The 16,290-nt window shown below is 36.4% G+C and overlaps 1 long non-coding RNA gene across 3 annotated transcripts; it reads right to left on the bottom strand.

Annotated features, from left to right (window-relative positions):
• Positions 1 to 5,013: 5,013 nt before the first annotated feature.
• Positions 5,014 to 16,290, bottom strand: LOC135290076 (uncharacterized). Of its 3 annotated transcripts, none has more exons than XR_010352792.1 (4): positions 16,170 to 16,290; positions 10,814 to 10,927; positions 10,164 to 10,325; positions 8,364 to 9,887 (listed from the first exon to the last, which is right to left on the bottom strand). It is a non-coding gene; the product is annotated as an uncharacterized LOC135290076 (long non-coding RNA). The 3 variants fall into 3 exon arrangements; XR_010352791.1 differs by having other exon boundaries at positions 10,164 to 10,265; XR_010352793.1 differs by lacking the exons at positions 8,364 to 9,887; positions 10,164 to 10,325 and adding an exon at positions 5,014 to 5,130.

Genomic DNA, 16,290 nt, shown 5'->3' with positions numbered 1-16,290 from the left:
ACAAATGATATTCAGAAGTGGTACTGATGCCATGTGACCAACAGTGAAATGACAGGCAGAAATGTGGGCAGATAACCTGCTCCCACACTACTATCAAAGACAGGAAAACAGAGGTTTAATAGGGGTAATAAGTTAATTTTTGGCCTCACAAAGAGGTGATAGCCATAGATGTGTAGAGACTGTTCCAGCAGGCAGGCTGGCAAACCTCCATCCTGCCACAACAATTGCTTGGAGGTGAGATCAAATTGCATTGAAGTATTTCTGCCTCAGACAATAGAGGTCATGGGGAAAAATTAACTATCAAGTGGCTAGTAATTAATATCAGTAATACAGTTTGGAAGGAGATTTTGCACTTACTATGGCTAAAGAAACTGACCTTAGATGCTTGGGTGACTGAAAGAACTTCCCTTTTGAAAGTTCTTGACATTCTGAAAGGCCAAAGAATCAATGTTTCAAATCAAGTAAATTAAATGATGCTTTAAAAAAATTACATATTTTTTATGCTTTCAGATGACTAAAGTTTTTCAAAGTAAAAAACAAAACACAAAAACAAATTTAACAGGTGTTTGGGTTTTGGTTGCATTTCTTTTGCCTGACTCCATGATCTCATTTTAGGGTCTTGAGAAAACTGGAATTTCAGCCTCACTTTACTAAATATTTCTTGTTAAATTGGGAATTTTTTGCACCTGCATTTTGGACACTGCAGATGTTTGTTGAACTGTAAACAGGGTCCAAAATAAGCTTCAGCTCTGAGCTTTTCCATGATATAAAGACACATTCCTGTGGGAAAGATTAGTCTTTCTTAAATGTGAAATTTTATCAAGTCAATTGACTTATCACCAGATGTTGAAATATTTGTCTTACAATTTTAAGAACTTTAAATAAAAATTCTCATTTTTATTTCTTTAAAAATGTACTCAGAGTACATAAAAGCTTATAAGCAATTTTTAATTTGAAAAATAGGACGGCATTCTATCAAGCAGTCAGCTGTACATAATCTTCCCATGAACTGTACTGTGAGAACAATTACATTTTTATTTTACAAGGATGTGATTTCTTCTATTGACTGCATCATATTCTTTTAAATATATACATACATGCATACATACATGCATATATATATGCATATATATATATGTGTATATTGGCAAGAAAAGAAGAAAGAAAACAACATTCTACGATTGTGACTGATCTTGGCATTTCCTTTACATATTGGATATTGATGTAAAGAGCAGATTGCAATGTTTAACTGTCTAATACATCCTATGAAAGACTTCACTGCTACTCCCATGCTGAATTGTTAGCCATTGAAAGTCTTTCATAGTACATACATTTCTGTACATTGTTGCTAGAGATTGCTTTGTATGGAATGTTTTATTAGGCTAGAGACATTTGGTGGATGTCAGACAACATGGAATATGTATTACAAGTTAAATACACCTATATTATATATATATATATATATATATATATATCTGAAATGAAACAAGTGCAATTTGATTACATTTAACAACACACCATGTATTTGTCAAAAGTATATGGCAATTAGTACTACAGTTTTAGAACAATTTGTGCTGTTACCGCTTTAATTCCAAAAATATACACACTCTAATATGGTAGTTGTCATCCCAGAAATATACGTGCTGTGATAGTTGTCATTATAGAAATATACATACTGTGATATCTGTCACTGTGAAATACATACTCAGTAATAGATGTCAGCAATGAAATATAATAATAATCATAACGTCTAGCATTTTTCATTCTGGGTCCAAAAGAGCTTTAAAAATATAGTATCATGCCCAATTTTCAGATGGAGGAATTGCTGTCCAGAGAGGATAAGTGTTCTGCCCAAGGTCATGAAGGAGACCTGTGGTGGAAGTGGGAAGGGAAAGCAGGTTTCTTTTCTTGGACATTATGCTGCCTCTCATCAAAATCAGTCTGCATGTGAAAAACTGATATTCTGCCACAACGGGACCTGAGACTGTTTAGAAACTGGCAGGACTGGCTCAGCACCTTCCAGAATCAAGGCTCATTCCCCTTGAACAGAGATAACAGCACAATTCTCAACAAATCATTTGTCTGACAAATTAGCTTCCTTCTACTTCCCAGCAGATCACAGCCTTCTCAGATTTATTTGCTATCTGACAGACTTTTCTGCCTGTTGTTTTTATTATTATTAACATGTCTGTGGAGACACTGTTGTGTTTTGTTTTGTTTTTTCTTTTCTGCTGTTTAAATAGGGTACTTATTTGCAATTGGTCAGAGAAATTTCATAATATTAATACAGTTCTTCTCGACTAAGTAAAAAACCAAGCTACATCTCACTGAAAATATTTGCATCTTTAAAACTACTAGTGCCAGAAGTAATAAGTGTTTGATAAACACATTCCTGGCAGGAAAACTCAGTGTCTTGAACATTCATAGAAAATTGAGTGTCAGAGAATTAATTCAGGTAGAAATTCACATAGGATTTTTTACAGTGTTTGTTGGACTCCAGAAATGAGATATATTAACTCCTAAGATTAGTCTCCACACAAAAGCTGATGCAATTAGGAGGGTTCAGCACAAGAAATGCTGATAGCAGAACATGAATGTCTGAAAGTTTTTAGAAAAAACAATATGATTTAATAATAGCAATGCTGCCATTACAGGCCTGGTCATTGTGCAGGGCATGGTACAATCACAGCACAGAATTATACACTTATTTAAAATGGCTTTTGAAATGAAAATATATTTAGTTAATGATTTTTGTTTCAACACAGAATGCTGCTGCCAGGTGAACTCTTTACAGATTGGGAGTAGAAGTCATTCTCTCTCGGGGCTCTAAAAATGTACACAAAGCATATGTTCATAAGACCACAAATTTCCAAAAAAAATTCCTGGATAATTTACAATATAAAAGTTTTTTTAGTGATTTGTCTATGAATACTTTTTTATATCATTTCTATAGAACTCTTTATGTTCAAATCTCACTCTTTTCCCCTTTTCCATCCACAGGCAAATCAGTAATGACTGAAGAGAACTCCTGCATAATAAGTCAATCAGCCAAAAAACTACTTCAGCATTTCCTTTTCTGTCTTCCATTTTCAACTGCAACAAATTTCTGAAATTGTTCATATTTGTAATATATATATATAACTTGTCTTCTTGTCTTACTGATGGAGACAATACAGTGAAGTAGGAAACCATCAAATATTTCATGAAGTGATGGCAGTGAAGAATTAAATTTATATGAAAATGTTATCACCAGCAGTAACTACACAATTAAAATTTATGTATGTGACAACTGTAATTTAACATGAAGGAAACACTTGATATGAAAAAAATCCTCTTAAACTGGAAAACATCAACACATCCCCATATTTAATTCCATTGGAGATGACTTAGAATCTAGAACCATCCTGGAACATTTTACCCCAGTAAGGAAGAAGAAAATTCAACAATACTTTGAAGTTTCCAGGGCTCTCCTTCTCCAGGGAGTGTCCTAGCAGGCTATAATGGACCTGGTCTTTGGTGACTAAAGGAACTGCAGATACTTCAAAATTATGCTGGGAGAACACTGTGGAGTGGTTGGGTTTTTTTCGTCACAGTAACTCTTTGCCCAGTTTTGTTGATGTGTGGGATTTAAAAACCTGTGTTGTTTTCAAGAAAAACAAAGTTTATGCAGCATACAAACACTGGGCACAACCTTAGTTGACAAGTGAGCTAGACAGCTTTCAGGTCTAGTGGGAAAAAAGAATGGAAAAAGAGAAGAGGGGGGAGGAAAGGAGGTGAATCAGATATTTTCACATCTCTGCTGTGAGTAATATTCATGCAAGGCCATGCCAGCTTTGCACCTGTTTTTCTCATTTTCTATTCAGCTTGTCACATTTGTTTACAATTTGTCTTATTTTGTCATTTTCTTTGTGCTTTCCACCCTATGCCAAACACACTTGGAATTTATTTGCAATTCAAGAAATGTATTGCTGATGAAGTGGGACAGTTTTTGATGGGTACCCCAAAGGGAAAGGAAGGGACTTCTGTGCACAGCAGAGGTGAGAGAAGTGAGACAACAGGTTGAGCAGAATCAAAGTATCCTCCTTACTCTTCAGTTGCAGTAAGGGGAGAGAATTTAATGCTTAGAAGAAGTTGAATCCTTGTATAACAGGCAAGGGACAAATTCACTCAGGAGATGAAGAATTATAAAATCCCTTTTCATGCACCCATAACTTTGAAAACAATCTAACATAGACTTCCATGGAATTGGGAAGACCTGTTGGAGGCCCTTGCTCTCCCATGCATGTAGCATGTAAGAAAAGATGGAAAAAATTCTATTTTAATACATTAACATTCATGTGTGGACTTTCTGAGAGATTTAAATATGTTTGTTTTGAAGCAGTGTTCTGCTGAAAAGAAAGAAGAATGGAAAAAAAAAAAAACTAACAAAAAACCCCAGCAAACGCCCCAAACAAATGAATAAAAAAATCATAGGGTGCAAAAAGCCAAATCACTAGTGGTGTTAATTCATTTAAAGTCACAAGGAAGAAGCCAATTTACACTGGAGGTGGATCAGGCCCACAGGATTTAACATATTCAAAAAGAAATTTGGAAACTGTTTATATTAATATGCTAGCTTTCAGCAAAAAAATGCTTTTGTTTTCAGAGTTTATTTTAGGAATTAGTCACAGATTTTATTATTGAATATAAAGGTTACCAGATCTATAGTGTAACATGGTAAATGAAGTGGTAAGTGAATTCATGTTTGGTAATTTCCCACTTTAATTAGTATGCATTAAAAGTGGTGCTTTGCTCCACATTGCCTTTTTTTTTTTTTTGCATGCTGTAACAATATTAAGTTTACACAAAAGCCTGTTTTGGTGCGTGTCTGCATTGTTCTGACTGTTGTGTGTACATGACACATGAGGCTGGTGGAGGGGTTGCTTTACGGGGTCATTCAAAAATTGTGGCCTTGGCCTCCCGTGATCATTTCTATTCATCTTTTTGTGAGAGCCAGGGCAGGCTGGGTGGGGTCACTTCCAGAGCACATGGCCACATGCCAGTAAGGCTCAGTGGATTCCTTCCCTCTGAATTTCTTCCACACGTTCAGCTAGCTAAATTATGCTCCCCTGCTGTTAGCTTGATCCAAACCTGCAGAAGCCAATGAACGAAAAGACAACTTCAGAGAGGGCCAGGCGCTCAAATTGCTGTTGGTCATTTCAGCCCAGAAGCAGCTTCCCTGTCCTGTTCTGAGTTTACCACTTTGCTGAGTCCTCCATGCATTTGGTGATTTATTCAGATTAAGGACGCAGCAGCTTCTCTGCTCTCTCTGTGTAAATGCACATGAAAGTACACCTACATCATGCAATGTGCAGCAGCATGAATTTGGCTGCACGAGGCAGCACAGAAACTCCTTACTGGTTTCTTCTCCTTTGTTGTGGTCCTCTCCTAGCCCATCTTTAAGAAAAACATTGTGCTATAGAAGATTAACTTTGGTGGGGATTTCCTGGTTACTTTTCAGTCTTGCCCTTAATACCAGACTTTGCAAACCGTTCCTGTCTAAAACCAGTTGAAACTTTGGTTCCTTCCACAATAAATTCCTCTATGGAGCAGAATGCATCTCAAGATGATGCATATGTTGGATATATTTCTGATCTTACTAAAGCATCTAAAGATATTTATCTGCTTCAGAACATATGTGAGAGATCCAGAAAATAAGGCTGGATTTTAAAAAGTGGATAGAATAAATTTAGTATTATTTAAATGTGTGGTTTTGCTTCTGTGAAGTAAATTTAGCTTAGGACTGGAACTATGTGGTCTTTAAGGCCCCTTCCTAACCAAACCATTCTGTGATTCTGTAAATGTGTTTGTGTTTGTATATATTTATATATTATTTACAAATTCATATACATGCAGACATACACATACATTTAAACAGTTTATACTTTTAAATGACTGAATTAAAAATGTCAGAAAAAGTATATAACACATCATATAATGTATCTTACGTTTATTATTCAATATGTATTGTCATTTAAATAGTGAAAATATTACCACTGTTTATTGTTATTTTGATGGCTGTTTTATTACTATATTATTATTATTATTACAGCACTGCTATAGCACCTATTTTGCTTCCTCATCCCAGAACACCTATTTTTAGCTCACTTAAATTAAGATATATGAAGCAGCTGAAGATTCATAAAGTTACAGAAGGATGAGCATGAATGATTTGCGATAGCAAAATAGTTTAGCATTAGCCAACAGAGAAATAAGAATCACAGGTCCTACGAGGAGAGTGGGAAATGCACTCTGGAAGCCACCAGTGCAGAGACCTGCAATTTACCCCTTCAAACTATAGAGCTGAGGAGTGCAGGTCTGCTGAACAGAGTTCAGTCTGGAATAGGAACAAGTATTTTGCTGGTCTCTTCCTGTTTTTTATTGAAATGTCAGGAATTGATTTAATGTTTAGAAAGAAAAAATAGAGAAAAAAGCTACACAGAGTTAAAAAATACCTAAATTTATAGTAAGTCAGGAGAGCCAGGCCAATTCCATGTCTCAGTTCTAAATTGTAACATAACCTTAGGAGACCTATGATCTAGTAAAACTAGGAGGAAAAAAGTAACCTAATCCAGAGTCTGCTTGTTGAGATTTCGCTTGTTTCCCTTAACAGTAAAAGCAATGGCAATGCAAAATCATTAAAAATCTACATTGTACTACTGAGTGATGCCACATTCATCTCACAGTTTAGCAGTAGATGGGAAGGTTAAGATAGTTTCAAATATTTTTTTTCTCCCAACCAGGGGCTGGAGAATATTTCAATAACATTTTAAGATATCTGCATGAATTATTGGGGCCCTGCCTATGGTGCAATGTGGGCTGCAGCACTGCCCAAAAAGTTTTAACACTCATTCTTCATCTAATGCAAAAATAATGTGCTGTTCTAAGTCTGCATTATACTGGGGGTCAACAAAGATAATAATAATAGCTTCTACTGGTTTTAAAATACAGGATTCACTCCTTATCTCCTTGCTTCTATAAGCTTGCCATATTATGGAGATACTGTGTGGAACATCTACACAATCACAAAAGGATCTATCTCCATTGACTTTTTTTTATTTAATAATAAAATGATTTAATCTGTAATTCACAGCTATTTCATGGGTTCTATTCTCTCCCCATAAAACAAACTGAAACAGAAAAGTTTGTTGGTTTAGGTTTTTTGTTTGTTTGTTTTATTTTTTGTCAAAACTCCCTAGCAGTTTTCTCAAAATCTGCTCATTCTTTTCCTCCTGACCTGAATATTTCTACCTGCTGTTGGGCTTGGGCCCAGATATTTTCTACCCTGTGAACTTATGTTGTGTTAATTTCCTTTCCTGTCTGTCATGTGATACTTACTGTCTCAGCTCTACTTTACCTGCCATTTAAACCACAGCTCTTTATTTGATTTCTCTTTTAACAAACACAGGCTAATTTCCTTCTCTCTCCTTCTGTGTCATGCTTCCCCTTTTCTCTAGCAGAATTCTCAGGGCCAAAAGTTATGGCTTTGCTCCTGAGCATTACGACATTTTACAGACACCCCTCCTTCTTCAGACCTATTCATCTTTATCTTTCACTGAACAACAGCACTGCAAACAGAGTGCGAGACAACACAGCTGAATGATTGATGCTCTCCAAGTCCTGAGTTTCTTTTCCTCGTTTATTCACACAGTCACCCTTCTGAGTTAAGGGTTTCGGTTGGTACCTGCCATGGTGACTAGGAAAACAAGGGTAAGCTGCCAAATCCAGCGACTGTTTTCTTGTTCTCATATTGCATTTCCTTATCGGTTGTGACAATGTGCCACAATTAATGATAGCAGAAATACCTGTGTTTGATACCATATGCATCATACTTAGTGGTGATGGATTAGCAATCAAGAAAATTAATTCTGCCTTTACAAAGTAACATCTGAACTTTGAAGTTAGGCAAAAGCTTCATAGGGTAGTACAGATAGAAATTCTCCTGGAAATGGCATAACCATGTCTCCGTTGTACCTACATAATTGATTCTGGACTGAGCCCAAACAGTATATTATATTTCTCAAGAAAATGCAAGGATCACTCACTAAAATTGAATTTCAGGTTGTTCTGTGTGTCTCAGGTAACACTGTATGTATATTAGTGCCCATAAGAAGGAGTCTGATATCAGAATCTGATGCCTTGAACACATCCAGATCTCCTGGATGACCTTGGCTAAATATCTACAATTATTCTGTGTTTCAATTTATAAAGTAATTAAAAAATCTTTCTTAGTTCATTAATTACCTTTTTGATTTAAAATTGTTAATACATTTGAAAACTTTTCATAATATTGAGACAACAATACTTGTACCTTGATTGCTGGAATAACAAAAATAATAGCAAAAATCCAGTGATGGAATATGTTATTCTGTCAATCAGGGCATTCTCCTTACTTCATAGTCTATGATATCTTTAGACATGCCCATACAGAACAAAGAAAGCTGGAATTTAAGACAGTTTTGACCATTGATTTATCTAGGTTTCACCAAACACAGATAATTTACCTCACTGGAAAAAATCATAGTATCTGTCACTGTGGCCTAAAATTATGAACAATATTTCTGTTTCCAAATACCACTGTGATCTTATCTATTTGAATTTAAATAATCAAGGTTATGAGCCTTTAAAGATCCCAAATCACTCTATAACACATATTAGATTTTTTTAACAGACTGAAACTACTTGGGAGACCATTGTCCAATCATGATATTGGTATTGATTCCTAAAAAATGTCCTATTGCTCATTGTGATTATTTCCTTGCTGTTTTCATTTTGATAGAAATGCTGGAATTATTTTTTATCTTATTTCAGACAGATACATGCTTGATATCAGCACTGCAGGCAGCCATTCCTCACTGTCTTTGTTTTTAACATTAAGTTAGCAATTTAGGGGGTGAATAGCATATAGAGTTGCCAAAATTTATACAAGTGCTTGAGGATGCAAGAGATCTTCCCTGTCTGTGGCAGGGGGGTGAGGGCTTGAAAATAGATCAGGTCTAAGGTCCTTTCCATCTCAAACAATTCTATAATTCTTTCTTCTTGTCATGCATTGAAATGTTTGTAATAACTTAATTTCCACTGGTTATAAATGTTGGGGGCTACTTCCTCCAATTTCACTGATAACATGAACCTCAATTGTTGTATCTTTATTTAGCTATCTCTCTAGTGAAATAAATATCTGTTTATCAGGTAGAGATGGGTAGAAACACATGAACACAAATGCAGCAAATAAAGTTAATGTGCTATATGCAGTATTTTCTTGAACTAAACATGATTTTCCAAATGAACTGAACTCTGTGCTTGTGTTGGAAGTTCTAAGAAGCAGCAAAAAGAGTTTATATTGTAATAGAGAACTGAGGCTGAGAGGTTTCCCACTGATTAAAATAAATGCCTGAAAATAGAAGACTGAATGAGTGGATGTGATGCTTGGGCAAATGAGAGGGCTCCTCTTCTGTTACAGATGGGACTTTGGAATTAGTACGGCGTGAAGATATAGTGCCCTTAGCAAATAGTAGCAGGAGAATTGAGTGGTTGAATTTTTCATGTGGTATGACTTCGTGTATGCATATCTTTATTTATTTAATTAAAAAGTCATAAAAATATATGTTATTATTTCCACTTCCCGACATTTATTTAGTCAGAGATCACTTTTACACAGACAGACAATGATGATTAGAAGTTTCTAGAAGAGTTTCCATTCTCCATAAATGCTTATAGTTTTAACCTACTGGACGATTGTTTATAGCAGTTTATTTTCATAACTGTAGTCCCTAAGCCTGGCTCTTAGAAACAGCAGGGCTGATAAACCATGAAAGAGCAATTTACGTAAGACCCTGTAACCTGGATTGCTGGAAAGAAACAGAAGTAAAGAATTTTAAGAAATGACCACTATTGATTGCCTCATAGACTGGATGGCATTTTGCCTTCATCTTCAGGATAATTGGACAGGGGGATTACAAATCCATAGCAATAGAAGGCTTTCCTTACTAGACAGTTAATGCACTATAAATCAGCTAGTTGGAATAGCTCCTATGTTGTATTCTATGTTTTCATTCAGCTCATTTGCACTTCAAAGCTGAAGTCGATAATTCAGCTCCAAGTAGGTGTAATTGGGGGATATTTACCTTTTGTAGAATATGAATACAAGCTGAGAAAATCTCTAAATTCATTTGTGCAGGACATTACCAGTCAGATCCTGGTACTCAAACACGCGGCCCAGTCTCCAGCTGAAGTCAAGAGGTGAGTTTGGAGCTGCTCATAAATCCCTCAAGATTTGTGTGCTGTGGCTAAACAATGTTTTCTCACTATTGGTGATCAATTGTTTTTTGCTGAAGTTGTAAGTATAGCGTTTGTTTTTTAAATACTAAATAAGCAGCCCTTCCTTGTCTTATCTCTGTCAGGGTGAATGGAGGTAAGTCTCCTGAACCCTTTTTGTTCTAGCATCCTATAGAAGGTAGGACAGAAGACAACTCTAGAAAGGCATAGCTGAGCTTCTCAAATCACTGGTAAAATTTAGCCAGGTTTGAAATCAAGGAAATAGAGTAAATAAGAAAAAGAAAAACAATTTATTCTATTTTTTCACCCACCATTTTTTATGGCATTTCTGCCAAACAAAACTCCCATCATACCAGGCATGAAAAAATTACTTAATGTGCCTATCTTATGCTGCCTCCACACATGCCCACTCATGCACACACATATTAGATTACCTAGCCTTGTGCAGTACCTGGACAATATAATACTGCCAAACATTGTTTTGTGAGCTCTTTCCTACCTGTATTATGTCTCAGAGCACAGAGAAATATGCATCCTTTTCAGTGCAGCTTGCAGCTTTGAATGAAGTGAATGCACAGGCAGTCTTATCATTCCCATCTGGCTCCATTTTCTACTGTGATAAAAAAGGATACTTCAGACCATTTCTGCCTAACCTTCTGTGAGGTTAGGCAGAAATGGTCTGAAGTATCTTCTCCAACAGAAGATGAGGTGGGATTTTTTTCCTCTGTGATAATGTTTTTCAGTATTGGAATATTTCTCAGGTTTAGGGGATGAGAAACAAGAAAATAATACAACTTTTTTGCATATTTTATAAATGGGAAATTAAGTTCTTCAGCTAAAGCACCATAACTTTCTCTCAGACCCCAGATCTGCACCAGTACAATATGAAGCTCACTTCAGCCATTATAGCTGATACCCAAATATTAGTTTTTAATTATCTGCTCTATATCCTGGTTTTTAATGTTTTGGGGGTTTTTTGTTTTGTTTTTGTTTTTGGTTTTTTGTTTTTTTTTTTTTGGGGGGGGGTTTTCCCCAGCAGAACTATAGCTCCCAGTGTCACAAAATCAAAGTTCATGTCAACAAATTTGTTTTTCTTACTGTGTAAGGGATCCTTTTTCAATAATCTTCTGACTCTCCCAAGAGTAAATAGAAAACTCCAACATTGAACTTTCATTACTCCAATAACAACAATCCATTTTATAATAGAAAGCAATTCCACTTATGTCTGGATGCTTCCTTTAAGAAACAAGAAAGGAAAAGTAAAGGAGCCAGGTTTTGTGCTAATATGACATCAGTGGGCTAATATGGCATTACTGGACATCCTTGCTTGATGGATACCCAGGAAGGTGATTACTGTGGATCAAGGACTCTTATCTGGGCACATAGGAATTAAAGATCTGGGGAAAATACCAAAGCATTAGCAGAAATCAAATGGTATCCTTCTTCATCCACTGAAGAAACCAATGTCTGTTCAGATATCAGACTCAAAGTCATTGAGTGTGGCAGGACTTAGGTGCCCTGCTTAGATATCTCTGTGGAATCTGGTCTTGAAAAGCCACCCTGGGAAGTCTTAGGAGTCTGAGTGGGTAAGTAATTATTAATATTCAAAAAAAAAAGGACAACAAGTAACTATGAAATGCAGTCAGCCCTCTGTCAAAATTTGCTGTATTATTTGAAAAATACTCCAGTAACTACCAGAGATTACTAGATTCCTCAAATCTTGGAAGTTATTTTGCTGCATGTGTTTTGTTTGGTTTGTTGGTTTTTTTTCTTCTTGAACATATGCAACAGATCTGATTTAAAGTTACCTAGGTTATGTGGCTAAGTAGCAGTTGTGCTCAAGTAGGGTCTTAACAGCCTGTTATAGAAAAGGTAAATATGCTGCCTTACTTGGAAAACGGATCATCCCCATCCTGGTTACATTTGTAAAATATTTTCTTAAAAGTCAACTAAAACTACTTTTTAACTGTTATGGATCCCTTAGTTTGTTTGCTTCATTCTCATATTTCCTGGGTTTTTTTTTTTGGATTTGGTTTGGTTTGTTTTAGTTTTTTTTGTGTAGGTTACACCTCACATGACACCTCACGTCTTCCTTTCTTTAGGAAATGTTTCCATGTGTATAATGGATGGCACTGTATATTATGGGATACTGCTTGAAATTATGCTCTGTGTCTCCCCAGTCCCTTGGGGGACTTTCTCAACTTCCCTGAGAGACTATTTCAAGTGTAAGAGGCCTAGGTAATAAGGATCTTCTCCCCAACATCCCACTACAATTTTTCATTTCTTTGCTATGATGATTTACTGGTTGTCCGACCATCATTGCAATTATAGCTCCTCATTTTGGTGTGTTCAAACTTTAAATATTGAAAATATCTGGTCAACCTTCATATTGGCAAACTTTGACTCAATTAATGATAAGGTTGAGGTTTCTTTATAAAATTCAACTGAAATTACCTGTGATTATCTAAGAGAAGTATAGACAACTATTTGTGAGCCTCAATAGTCATTGAAAAAAAATGCAAATACCTCTTCAACACTTTTACTTCCAGTGATATTGCAAAAACTGTTGTAATACACGCAAATGCTTATAAGGAACATCTTCTAAATTATCTAGCTTCTATTTTTTAAAATGCATAAGTTTTAATCAATTGTGTACAGAGCTGTATTAAGTTGTTTGAACTATCCAGCAGCTTTTTTTTTGTTTGTTTTAATCCAAAATCTTTAAAATTACCATTTCATCTACAAAGAGATCCCAAGAATGGAAGAATTTTTGAGGCACTGTTGTGGGAAGAAACCCTTTTCACTGAGCCATCTTTACTGCAGAAATGCAACATTATATTCTTTTGCCTCTTTTGTTTGAACAGCATAGGTTTGAAAGCTACATTTTAAGTAGCAGAAATATGTTTGTAGAAAGTCTCTTTGTTCATAAGCATCTGCTAGTACACACACCCACCTTTTAAAATGGTTTTCAGTCTTCTAGAAGAAAACAAAAATAATTGTCCAAACCCACAAAGGGAGAAGGAAAAAAAAAAAAAAAAAGGAAGAAACTATCCTTCCAAACCAAAGCCAAACATCCAAACATCTCTTAATCAGTAGAAGCATTATGCCAGAACTCAGTGATGGATATCTTCAAATAACAAAGACAATATAAAGAGGTAAAAGACTCCTGACTTAGATACTGGCTTGAAATCAGAAAAACTGGCTTCTTGGCTAAACTCTGTGACTGCTTTAGTCTGATACCATGACTATTTAATCTCCCACTTTTCATTCAGTTTGATTATAAGTTCATTGGCCCAATGACAGTTCTTCCATATATAGAGTCCAGCAAGGCTCTGCACTCAGCTAAGGGCACTAGATACTGATATAATAATCCATTACTCTTTTGAGGTCAGGTCCCTTGACCTCATGGACCTTCCCAGCCATCAGCTCAATGAGTAATGATTGCCCTGTATCAATCGGTACCAGTTTGCAAGGAGCTTTTTTTTTCAGGAATAAAAGAGGCTAAATTCATAGTGAATGTTCCCTGCATAAAATGATGTGACCAGCACTACACTGATCATTTTTATTGCCCGTCTCTCCAATGTACTGATGGAATCATTACATGTGCAAAACTGTTGCTGGCATTTCCCTTTGCTATCTCTGACAAGCTCTTTTGTGTCAATGCCACTGCTTTTCAGGGATGCACAACCAGTGTTCCCTTTTGTAGCAGGGATGTTTCTAACGCACTCTTTGATGTATCCGGCGATAGTGTCACACGTTCTGACACATCGTACCACTCAGCAATGGAAGCTACTTCTGTCTGTGCTTTTGTCCAAATCTTTTTGACATTCTCCCTTTCGGTGCTGCTTTCAGAGTTTTTGCTTAAATTTTTCCCATCAGCGTTGCATTTAGTATAGATCTATTTATATATTTATTTCTGTATTTATTAATTTATTTCCTAGATTGATACATGTTTTTATGCCATGGGCAGATGAGAAAGGTGCTCCTACGGCTCACTCCTAGCCCAGCTTCCTCCCAGAAATCTGTCCCTGTCCAAGAAACTGACTCACAAAGTGAGGAAGGATAGATGTTTATCCTAAAATTAGTTTTAAAGTTGTTAACATGTTAAAAAAAAATTTAAATATGAACAGTCAGTCCCTCTTGTAAACAATGCACTTAGCTTACACCTTCTCCATAAATCAAGGATTTGTCTTTCCTAGCATTCCTTTGAGGGCCTGAAAAATCCTCCAGGTACTATAAGTTGCTTAAATGTCTCAGTTAGGTGGCAGAAGATGTGAAATCAAGCAATTTAAAAAAAAATCCAAGGAATCAGATTGAACACATATATAAAATTATTACATATGTGTAATGCATGCATGGCAGTTATCTCTTTGTCATATTAGAATTGCACTGGGAGTTTCCATAAATTGAGAATCTCATTTCATTATTTTTTTTATTTTATCAATCAATGATATTTTTTGGATCAGCTTTCTACAGAAAATGATATGCAAAAGCAATAGAAGAGAAGGAAATGGGACAGTGAAGTGATTGAGTAAAACTGTAGTTCAATTATCTGACTTATCCCCAACTGATTTCTTGTGTGGCTGCTAAGCAGATAATTGTCTATTTCTTTGTCTCCAAAACTTACTACCAGCTCACTCTTCTGAGTTTGAACCAGATGAAAAATGAGATGTACTCAGGCAAACATTTCAAAAAGAAGACTCATTGTCTGGCTCCTGTGTCACGTGTCACAGCAGTGGGAACAATGCCACAGGTCTGCATTGCTTGCTCCATGTTCCTATATGTTGACACAGCCAGACAACCTGCCACTAAAATCTGGCTTTTGTGGAGCCATGGATCACTGGGAAAGCCTGTGGATCTCTGTCCAAACAATGCGAGAACACTGTGTTATGTGCAATCCCCAACTGCAGGATAATTTTATGCCTTTTCCCTGATAACCTGTTAGGTCTCACACGCTGGGAGATAAGAAAACATAGATTTTTGCTCCAAGTGCCAATAACAGTGTTTTTGTGTGCTTTAAATAGTTCAGGAGAATTGATGGTTGCAGGTAGTAACAAGCAGCCCCTGAGTTTGGTGATCACTGTCCCCAGAAAGGCTAAAGGATGTTGTGGATCTAATGGTTTGTTAAACAGATGAAGGCCATTTCATTCTCAAAGGCATAATTAGGCAGTACACTGTGTTAAAAGCATGTCTCCAGGCATATTCACACAATAAGCATGGCACAGAGGATGCAAACTGTGGCACCAGGGCTGACTACAACTGCAAGCAGTCTCTGCTGCTTCAGCTACTCAAAAGATGGAATATGTAACTCAGGCTCAGAGTTGTGCTAATGCAACTTCTTGGACACAACAGCATGGGTAGGAGTGGCACTGTGTCAAATTGAGTGAGGCTGTATATTTTTAAAACAAAATACCGAGGACATAGTAGAAACATGGCTTAGAAAACTGCTTCACCAGAAAGTCTACCCATTTCTGAGAAACTTGCCCTACAGTTCTCCTGGAATGGTCCTCACTGCCAGCTTGACTCACTTCTAAGCATCCCCCTGTGAGTCCGAGACACAAAGTATGTGAGTTAGTTACAGTTCCTGATTGTGGTAATTTGTCCTTATTTTAAGCTACAAAGATTTGTGCTATTCTCCTTTCAATAGAACACCCTGATATAAATCTGGTATCACCCAAAATATCAGCAGAAATAAGGGACATCTCAGAGCTGTCTGAGACTACTTTAAAATGTGTGCAAATGTTGATTGCTTTTCTGAACCACCCCAGGACTTACAGGGTCTCTCCTATTAACCCTGCTCCAGGCACAGAATGGGACAAGGAATAATTGTGCTCTGTATTTAGAAACAATCCTACTTGTGTAATTTCTGCCACTTCTCCCTCTTGTCCTTTTATCATTCACAGCATTTGCATGAACACAGGATCTTCATTTCAAAGGAGTCCATCTGCTCTGGCTGCTCATTCCCTTCCTGAAGTT

This window comes from Passer domesticus, chromosome Z, assembly GCF_036417665.1.
Source record: "Passer domesticus isolate bPasDom1 chromosome Z, bPasDom1.hap1, whole genome shotgun sequence".
Lineage (NCBI taxonomy): Eukaryota > Metazoa > Chordata > Aves > Passeriformes > Passeridae > Passer > Passer domesticus.
The sequence above is the reverse complement of the archived record's forward strand: the minus strand, read 5'-3'. Positions and strand labels throughout refer to the sequence as shown.